This window comes from Myotis myotis, unplaced genomic scaffold (assembly GCF_014108235.1).
Source record: "Myotis myotis isolate mMyoMyo1 unplaced genomic scaffold, mMyoMyo1.p scaffold_m19_p_1, whole genome shotgun sequence".
In the NCBI taxonomy this organism is placed as follows: Eukaryota; Metazoa; Chordata; class Mammalia; order Chiroptera; family Vespertilionidae; genus Myotis; species Myotis myotis.
This window is the reverse complement of record NW_023416313.1, coordinates 143,922,642-143,933,368: the sequence shown is the minus strand read 5'-3', so window position 1 is coordinate 143,933,368 and position 10,727 is coordinate 143,922,642. Positions and strand designations below refer to the sequence as shown.

Sequence of the window (10,727 nt, the reverse complement as noted above, 5' to 3'; positions counted from 1 at the left end):
TCAAAAAGAATAAAATAATTAGGAATACATTTAACCAAGGAGGTGAAAAATCTGTACACATGATTCTGTAAGTCACTGATGTAAGAAATTCAAGATAAAACAAATAGAAAGATATTCTGTGTTTGTGAATTGAAAGAATTATAATGTTGAAATGTCCACACTGTCCAAAATGATGTACCAGTTTAATTCAATCTTTATCAAAATTCCAATAGAATTTTTCAAAGAAATAGAAAAATAGACCCAAAATATCCAAATAGCTAAAGCTTAACTTGAGCAAGAAAACAATAAAGTTATCTATCACAATTCCTGATACCAGAAGTAAACCCTGTATATGTGGTCAATTAATTTTTAATAAAGGCACAAAGAATACACAATAGGAAATGGATTGTCTCTTCAACATATAGTATTGGGAAAACTAGATATTTACAGGCAAAAGAATGGAATTGGATCCCTATCTTTCACAACATATATAAATCAAGTCAAAATGGATTAAAGACTTGAACATAAAATCTGAAACCAAAATTCTTACAAGAAAATAGAAGGTAAAAAATAATCACTTTGACATTAGTTTTGGCAATGACTTTTTGTATTTGACACAAAAATCAAAGGCAACAAAAGAACAAAAACACTCTCCCAGCTCTGCACTGTCACACTTGCTTTCACACGTGTGGCTTTCGTAATGGGGAGAGAGAGAAAGGCTCTCCTCAGGACCTCAGGTTGGCCTCGCAGTGGCCAGCCTTTGCTTGAGGGGTGCAACAGGCCTCAGGTAAAAAAAAAAAAAAAACAACATGTGACTATATCAAACTAATAAGTTTATGCACAGAAAAATAAGTAAATCAGTAAAATAAAAAGGCAACCTGTGAAATTAGAGAAAAATCTGAAAACCAAATAGCCCACGTGCCCATCAGCAGATGAGTGGATAAAAAAGCTCTGGTACAGTTACAACATGGAATACTATGTGGCAGTAAAAAAAAAGGAACTCTTACCATTTGTAGCATCATGAATGGAACTGGAGAGCATCATGCTAATCAAAATCAGCCAATCAGAAAAAGATAAATGTCACGTGATTGCACTGGTAAATGGAATCTAAAGAACAAAATAAACTGGTGAACAGAATAGATCCAGAGACATAGAACCATGGAAGAGACTGATGCATTTCAGAGGGAAGGTGGGGGTTGGGGCATGGGGGGAGAGCTTACTGGAGGAACTTATGCATATATACATAGCCCATGGAAACAATAATGTGGTGAAAGCTTGGGAGGGGTGGATGGAGGGTGGAAGGGGTCAATGGGAAAACAACAACAACAAAAAAGGAGACATCTGTAGTACTTTAAACAATAAAGATAAAAGAGCAATTTGGAAACCATATATCTGATGAGTTAATATTCAAGATATATAAGAAAATAATACAAGTCATTAGCAAAACAGGCAAGGAAAAAACAGTCTAATTAAAAAAGGACAAATACCTGAATAGACATTTCTCCAAAGAAGATATACAAATGATAATAGGTATATGAAAAGATACCCAATTACTAATAAGCAGGGAAATTAAAGTCAAAACCACAATTGAGGTATCTCCTCACACCTGTTAGGATGTCTATTTTCAATAAGACAAGGGATAACGAATGTGGCCAGGATGGAGATAAAAGGGAAACCTAGTGCACTATTGGTAGAAATATAAACTGATTTAATTACTATGGAAAGTAATACGGAGGTTGCTTGAGAAATTAAAAATAGAATGACTATATGATCCATAACTCCCACTTCTGAGTATATCTCTGAAAGCAATGAAAACAGTATGTCAAAGAATTATCTGCACTCCCATGTTTATTGCAGCATTATTCACAGGAGCCAAGATCCTAAATGTCCATTGATGGGAGAATTGATAAAAATGCTATATATACATATCCTTTATCATCCTTTATAATAAAGAGGTAATATGCAAATTGACCATCATGCCCTCACACAAGATGGCCACCCCATGTGGTCACAAGATGGCTGCCACAAGATGGCCGGCAGGGGAGGGCAGTTGTGGGCAATCAGGCCAGCAGTGGAGGGAGGGCAATTGGGGGAGACCAGGCCTGGAAGGGGGGGGAGTTGGGGTCGACCAGGCCTGCAGGGGAGGGCAGTTGGGGGCAATTGGGCCAGCAGGGGAGCAGTTAGGCGTTGATCAGGCCAGCAAGGGAGTTGTTAGGGGGTGATCAGGCTTGCAGGCAGAAGTGGTTAGGGGCAATCAGGTAGGCAGGCCGGCGAGTGGTTGGGAGCCAGCAGTCCCGGATTGTGAGAGGGATGTCCGACTGCCCCTGAGGGGTCCTAGATTTCTTTTTGCATATCGCTTCTCGGCCTTTTGGCTAAGATCAAGTCTAGATTGGAGAGGGTGCAGGCTGGGCTGAGGGACACCTCTTCCCCCAGTGCACAAATTTCGTGCACTGGGCTCTAGTATATATAATATTAATTCATCCATCAATGGACATGTAGGTTGTGTGTATATATATACATATATGTGTGTGTATATATATACATATATATATATATGTATATATATATATATTAGAAGATTAATTATTCAGCCTAGAAAAAAAGAAATCCTTAGATTTGTGAAAAAAAAAGATGAACCCAGAAGTCATTGTGCTAAGTGAAAATACAAGACACAGAAAGATAAATACTTCATTGATCTCATATATATATATATATATATATATAGATTCATAGATTCTAAAATTCAAATTCAAATACAAAGTGTAGAACCATGGTTTCCAGGTCTCTGAGGTGTGGGAATTGGGGAGAGGTTGGTCAAAGGGTAAAATATTTCAGTTATGTAGGATGAATTAGTCCTGGAGATATAATGTACAGCATGGTAACTACAGTTGATAATACTATATTGTGTAATTGGATTTTCTAAGAGAGTAGATCTTAAGCATTATCAACAAAAAAAATAAAAAAGCTAACTTAAGTGATGGATTTATTAATTAGCTTGATGGTGGAAATTACGTTATGATGTACACATACATCAAATATTCATTCTGGGTACTTTAAATATATTATGAGGTTACTTGTCCATTATATGGCAATACATCTGGGAAGTATTTATATAAAAGAAAGTAAAATTGGTAGGTTTGTAAATATACTATGTGTACCTTATCATAATAAAAATTTGAAAAAATACAATTAAAAATTTGAATTGATAAAAGTAGAAAGATGCGTGTAAAGAAATGAGTACATAGATTCAATTGAGTTGATCAACAAAATCAAAAGCTGGCTGGTGCTTGCCTAGAAATATAGACAAACCTACTTATCAGAAAAAATGAGTGCAATAAGACCAAACAGACATTTAAAGTACAAACCCAAAACTGAATACTGCTATGGCTAGATTTTTGTCCCCTAGTGAGTAATTACAGATATTTTAAGATAGTTAATGAGTATACTGTAATGTAAATAAGTTCCTTAAACTTCCATTTTATATTTAAAAAAACACCACTGAAAAGAATGGCTAGCATAGATAGTAACTACTTATTCCTTGAATCACTGAGTTACTGTAACTGCTCATGGAGAAACCTGTTAATCAATCAAACAGCCATTGAGATTCTAATGTAGGCCAAAACTGAGACCTAAATAGAAATTTCAGTGAGAAAAGGGTTAGAAATTTCTGATGAAAGGCTATACACCTCTCGATTTGTGGATCATTTGAATCTACAGTATTAAAAAGACTTCAGAAATAAACCACTAAAGCAAATGGGGAATCCTGATTGAGGGAATAGTAACATATAAACTAAATTAGCTACAGGGTATCCTATATAATAAAAGCCTAATATGCAAATCAACTGAACCTCAGCATGACCAGTGCAGCGAGCAGTCTCTATGCTGTGTACTGATCATCAGGGAGCAGACTCTCAATGCAGGAGCTGCCCCCAGCCGCAGGCCCCAGCTCACCCAAGGTGGGTACCAGCAGGGACATCCCGATCGCCATGCAGGTCACTCCACAGCCCCACAGAGGGAAGCCACCAGTGGCAGCAGCAGGGGGCAGGGCCAGCGAGTGGGCAGCACAAGGCAGGTGCCAGCAAAGGCCCCCCTATCACCCCGAAGGTCATCCCACAGATTGGCCCTGATTGCCAGCCAGGCCTAGGGACACTACTGGTGTACTAATTTCTGCACTGGGCCTCTAGTCAGTTATTAAAAAAACAAACAAAACCATAGATTTAGCTCAAGCCTCCAGATGTAGTTTCCAATATACCTGGTACAGGAATTTGTGAAATGATGAAACATGTTTTATTTTATTCTTTACTAGAGACCCAGTGCACGAATTCATGCACAGGTGGGGTCCCTAGGCCTGACCAGCGATCAGTGCTGGGCTGATCAGGGCCTGCCAGCTGGGGCCAGAAGGACGGGGGGAGGTACCACAGGAGGTTGGCCACCAGACCCGAGGAGGGAGCTGGCCCTTGGCCCCCCTGGGAAAGGAGCTGCACCTACTGCCTTCCACCCCTGGCTCCCCATCCCAGCCTGGGGCCTGTAGGAATGAACAGACACCAATGCTGCTGTTGGCACCATAGCACCACGCGGTTCCTCACCTCTCCCCCTCCTCAACTGTGGCGGACAGGTGGTCCCTGGGGAAGGGAGACACGGGAGTGAGACAAACCCTTGTGTTGAGGGCTGACTTTCAATAGATCGCAGCAAGGGAGTTGCTCTGCTACATAAGAAACCCTGACCCAGAAGCAGGTTGTCTATGAATGGTTTAGCACCAGGGGCCGATGGGGGCCGGCCGGCTGCGGGGAGGGACCGCAGGCGGTTGGCAAGCCATGGGAGGTTGACTGTGGGAGTTCACTGACCACCAGGGGGCATTTCCTGTGTTGAGCGTCTGCCCCTGGTGGTCAGTGCACATCATAGCAACTGGTTGGCCGGTTGTTCTGGTTGTTCGGTTGTAACAATCGCTTAGGCTTTTATATATATACATTGTTTAAAGTGTTACATATAGTATTACATATGTCTCATTTTTTCCCCCATTTACTTTTCCCTGGCCACCCTCCTCCCATCCCCAGGCACATGCGTTTACCCCCCTAGTGTCTTTTTCCATTGGTTATGATTATATGCATGCATACAAGTCTTTTGGTTGAGCTCTTATGACAACCCCCCCCCCCCCCCCCAAACCACCACCACCACACACACAAACTTTCCCCTGCCTTCCCTCTGAAGTTTGACTGTCTATTCCATGCTTCTCTGTCTCTGGATCTATTTTGCTCATCAGTTTATGTTGTTCATTATATTCCACAAATTCGTGAGATCATGTGATATTATCTTTCTCTGACTGGCTTATTTCGCTTGGCATAATGTTCTCCAGTTCCATCCATGCTGTTGCAAATAGTAAGAGTTCTTTTTTTTTTTATAGCAGTGTAGTATTCCCTTATGTAGATGTACCACTGATTTTTAATCCACTCATCTGCTGATAGGCACTAGGCTATTTCCAAATCTTAGCTATTGTAAATTGTGCTTCTATGAACATAGGGGTGCATATGTTCTTTCTGATTAGTGTTTCTGATTTCTTGGGATGTATTCCTAGAAGTGGGTTTACTGGGTCAAATGGGAGTTTTACTTTTAATTTTTTGAGGAAACTCCATACTGTTTTCCACCAGTCTGCATTCCCTCCAGCAAAGCACGAAGGTTCTTTTTTCTCAACATCCTCACCAGCACTTGTCCTTTGTTGATTTGTTGATGAGAGTCATTCTGACAGGTGTGAGATGATATTTCATTGTTGTTTTGATTTGCATATCTGGGATAATTAATGACTTTGAGCATGTTTTCATATGTCTCTTGGCCTTTTGTATGTCCACTTTCAAAAAGTGTCTATTTAAGTCCTTTGCCTAGTTTTTTTTATTGGATTGTTTATCTTCCTTTTGTTAAGATGTATGAGTTCCCTATAAATTTTGGAGATTAGGCCCTTGTCAGATATAACATTGGCAAATATGTTCTCCCATGCAGTGGGCTTTCTTGTTGTTTTGTTGATGGTTTCCATTGCTGTGCAGAAGCTTTTTTTTTATTATTATTATTATTATTAGTTAAGGTATTACAAATGTGTCCTCATCCCCCCCATTAACCCCCAACCTCCCCCCCACACACAAACTCATGCTCCCATCCCCCTGTTGTCCATGTCCATTGGTTTGGCTTATATACATGTATACAAGTCCTTCGGTTGATCTCTTCCCCTTCCCCCCGCCCTCCCCTACTTTCCTTCTGGGGATTGATAGCCTGATTGCTGTTTCTCAGTCTTTGGGTCTGTCCCTTTTCATCAGTCTATGTTGTTCTCTATAATCCACAAATGAGTGAGATCATGTGGTATTTATCTTTCTCTGACTGGCTTATTTCACTTAGCATAATGCTCTCCAGTTCCATCCATGCTGTTGCAAAAGGCAAGAGTTCCTTCTTTTTTACCGCAGCATAATATTCCATTGTGTATATGTACCACAGTTTTCTAATCCACTCATCTGCTGATGGGCACTTAGGCTGTTTCCAAATCTTAGCTATGGTGAATTGTGCTGCTATGAACATAGGGGTGCATATATCCTTTCTGATTGGCGTTTCTGGTTTCTTGGGATATATTCCTAGTAGTGGGATCACTGGGTCCAATGGGAGTTCCATTTTTAGTCTTCTGAGGTAGCTCCATACTGTTCTCCACAGTGGCTGCACCAGTCTGCATTCCCACCAGCAGTGCAGAAGGGTTCCTTTTTCTCCACATCCTCTCCAACACTTGTTGTTTGTTGATTTGTTGATGATAGCCATTCTGACAGGTGTGAGATGATAACGCATTGTCGTTTTGATTTGCATCTCTCGTATAATTAGTGACTTTGAGCAGGTTTTCATATGTCTTTCGGCCTTCTGTATGTCCTCTTTTGAAAAGTGTCTATCTAGGTCCGTTGCCCATTTTTTTATTGGATTGTTTATCTTCCTTTTGTTAAGTTTCATGAGATCCCTGTAAATGTTGGAAATTAAACCCTTATCGGTGGTATCATTGGCAAATATGTTCTCCCATGTAGTGGGTCTTCTTGTTGTTTTGTTGATGGTTTCCTTTGCTGCGCAAAAGCTTTTTATTTTGATGTAGTCCCATTTGTTTATTTTCTCTTTAGTTTCCATTGCCCTAGGAGCATTATCAGAGAAGAAATTTCTTCGGCATATGTTTGCGATTTCGCTGCCTGTGGATTCCTCTAGTATTTTTATGGTTTCCCGTCTTACGTTTAAGTCTTTTATCCATTTTGAGTTTATTTTTGTGTATGGTGTGAGTTGGTGATCTAGTTTCATCCTTTTGCATGTATCTGTCCAATTTTCCCAACACCATTTATTGAAAAGACTGTCTTGACTCCATTGTATGCTCTTGCCTCCTTTGTCGAATATTAATTGGGCATAGTGGTTTGGGTCGATTTCTGGGGTCTCTATTCTATTCCATTGATCTATATGTCTGTTCTTGTGCCAGTACCAAGCTGTTTTAAGAACAGTGGCTTTGTAATACAGTTTGATATCTGGTATTGAGATCCCACCTACTTTGTTCTTTCTCAGGATTGCTGCAGCTATTCGGGGTCTTTTTTTATTCCAGATGAATTTTTGGAACGTTCGTTCTAGATCTGTGAAATATGCTGTTGGTAATTTAATGGGGATTGCATTGAATCTATAAATTGCTTTGGGTAGTATGGACATTTTGATGATGTTGATTCTACCAATCCATGAACACGGTATATTCTTCCATCTGTTTATGTCTTCCTCTATCTCTTTTTTCAGTGTCCTGTAGTTTTCAGCATATAAGTCTTTTACCTCCTTAGTTAAGTTTATTCCTAGGTATTTTAATTTTTTTGGTGCAATGGTAAATGGGATTGCTTCTGTAGTTTCACTTTCTGTAAGTTCACTATTGGTGTAAAGAAATGCCATGGATTTCTTAGCATTAATTTTGTATCCTGCTACATTGCCGAATTCATTTATTAAGTCTAATAATTTTTTGATGGAGTCTTTAGGGTTCTGTATGTACAGTATCATATCATCTGCAAATAAGGACAGTTTTACTTCTTCTTTTCCAATCTGGATGCCTCGTGTTATTCTTCCTCGAATTATTTCTTCCTCGAATTATTCTTCCTCGAATTATTTCTTCCTCGTGTCTGATCGCAATGGCTAGTACTTCCAGTACTATGTTGAACAGGAGTGGTGAGAGGGGGCATCCCAGTCTTGTTCCTGTTTTTAGGGGGAATGGTTTTAGTTTTTGCCCATTGATTATGATGTTGGCTGTGGGTTTGTCATATATGGCTTTTATTATGTTGAGGTATGATCCCTCAATTCCTATCTTGCTGAGAGTTTTTATCAAGAAAGGGTGTTGGATTTTGTCAAATGCTTTTTCCGCATCAATTGATATGACTATGTGGTTTTTCTCTCTCAATTTGTTTATGTGATGTATCACATTTATTGATTTGCGGATATTGTACCATCCTTGCATCCCTGGGATAAATCCTACTTGGTCATGGTGTATGATCTTTTTGATGTATTGCTGGATCCGATTTGCTAGGATTTTGTTGAGGATTTTGGCATCTATGTTCATGAGGGATATTGGCCTGTAATTCTCTTTCATTGTATTGTCTTTATCTGGTTTTGGGATTAGGGTGATGTTGGCTTCATAGAATGATCTGGGAAGTGCTCCTTCCTCTTGGATCTTTTGACATAGTCTGAGGAGGATAGGTTTTAGGTCTTCCTTGAATGTTTGGTAAAACTCCCCTGTGAAGCCATCTGGCCCCGGGCTTTTGTTTGCTGGAAGCTTTTTGATTTCTGCTTCGATTTCCTCCATAGTTATTGGCCTATTGAGATTTTTAGATTCTTCCTGGTTAAGTTTTGGAAGGTTGTATTTATCTAGGAATATGTCCATTTCCTCCAGGTTGTCTAGTGTGTTGGAGTAGAGTTGTTCATAGTATTTTCTAACAATCCTTTGTATTTCTATGGGGTCTGTTGTTATTTCTCCTCTTTCATTTCTGATTTTGTTTATTTGGGTCCTCTCTCTTTGTTTCTTGGTGAGCCTGGCTAGAGGTGTATCAATCTTGTTTATCCTTTCAAAGAACCAGCTCTTGGTTTTGTTGATCTTTTGTATTGTTTTTTTGGTCTCTATGTCGTTTATCTCTGCTCTGATCTTTGTTATTTCCTTCCTTCTGCTTACAGTGGGCTTTTTTTGTTGCTCTCTTCCTAATTCTTCGAGTTGTAGAGTTAGGTCATTTATTCTCATTGTTTCTTGTTTCTTGCAGTAGGCTTGTAGAGCTATGAACTTCCCTCTCAAGACTGCTTTTGCTGTGTCCCATAGGTTTTGGATTGTTGTGTTTTCATTGTCATTTGTTGCCATGATGTTTTTTATTTCTTCTTTGATCTCACTGGTGACCCAGTCGTTGTTTAATAGCATGCTATTTAGTCTCCATGTGTTTGATTTTTTTGGATTGTTTTTGTTGTAGTTGATTTCCAGTTTTATGCCTTTGTGGTCAGAGAAGATACTTGATATGATTTCAATTTTCTTGAATTTGAAGAGACTTTGTCTGTGACCCAATATATGGTCTATCTTTGAAGATGACAAATGTGCACCCGAGGAGAATGTATATTCTGTGACTTTGGGGTGAAATGTTCTGAAGATGTCAATTAATTCCATCTGATCTAGTGAGTCATTTAGGATTGATGTTTCTTTGCTGAGTTTCTGTTTAGAGGATTTGTCCAGTGGAGATAGTGGGGTGTTAAGATCCCCTACTATGATTGTATTGCTGTCAATCTCTCCCTTGATCTTCTCCAGAAGATTTCTTACATATTTGGGTGCTCCTATATTGGGTGCATATATATTTACCAGAGTTATTTCTTCTTGTTGGACTGCTCCCTTTAGTATTATGAAGTGGCCTTCTTGATCTCTTTTTATGTCCTTCACTTTGAGATCTAATTTGTCAGATATAAGTATTGCTACCCCGGCTTTTTTTTTCACTTCCATTGGCCTGAAAAACCTTTTTCCATCCCTTCACCATCAGTCTGTGTGCGTCTTTTTTGATGAGGTGGGTTTCCTGTAGACAGCAGATATATGGGTCATGTTTTCTTATCCAGTCATTTACCCTATGCCTTTTGACTGGGGAATTTAATCCATTTACATTTAAAGTTATTATTGATAGAAACTTGTTAGTCGCCATTTTTGTTCTTTACCGCTGCATTCCTTCTTTGTTTCCTGTTTTTTCTATTTACAGCAGACCCTTTAGCATTTCTTGCATTGCTGGTTTGGTTGTAATAAACTCCCGTAGACCGTTTTTGTCTGTGAAGCTCCTGATTTGACCCTCAATTTTGATTGATAGCCTCGCTGGGTATAGTATTCTTGGATTCAGACCCTTCCTTTGCATGACTTTGTATATTTCATTCCATTCCCTTCTTGCCTGATGTGTTTCTGTTGAGAAATCGGTCGCTAGTCTGATGGGGGATCCTTTGTAGGTAACTTTCTGTCTCTCTCTGGCTGCTTTTAAGATTCTGGCTTTGTCGTTGGTGTTTGCCAATTTAATTATTATGTGCCTTGGTGTCGGTCTTTTCGGGTTCATTTTGTTTGGGACTCTGTGAGCTTCTTGGATTTGTGTGAGTTTTTTCCTCCCTATATCAGGGAAATTTTCTGTTACTATTTTTTCAAACAGGTTTTCTATTCCTTGCTCAGTTTCCTCTCCTTCTGGCACCCCTATTATTCGGATGTTGTTTCGTTTAGCATTGTC

General features: G+C 39.4%; 1 non-coding gene and 1 pseudogene across 1 annotated transcript; both read left to right on the top strand.

The window, feature by feature from the left end:
- The first annotated feature begins 627 nt into the window (after positions 1-627).
- On the top strand, positions 628-761 carry LOC118661788. The gene has a single exon (XR_004969472.1). It is a non-coding gene; the product is annotated as a small nucleolar RNA SNORA64/SNORA10 family (small nucleolar RNA).
- Positions 762-2,331: 1,570 nt separating this feature from the next.
- On the top strand, positions 2,332-2,552 carry LOC118660998 (annotated as a pseudogene).
- The last annotated feature ends 8,175 nt before the right edge of the window (positions 2,553-10,727 follow it).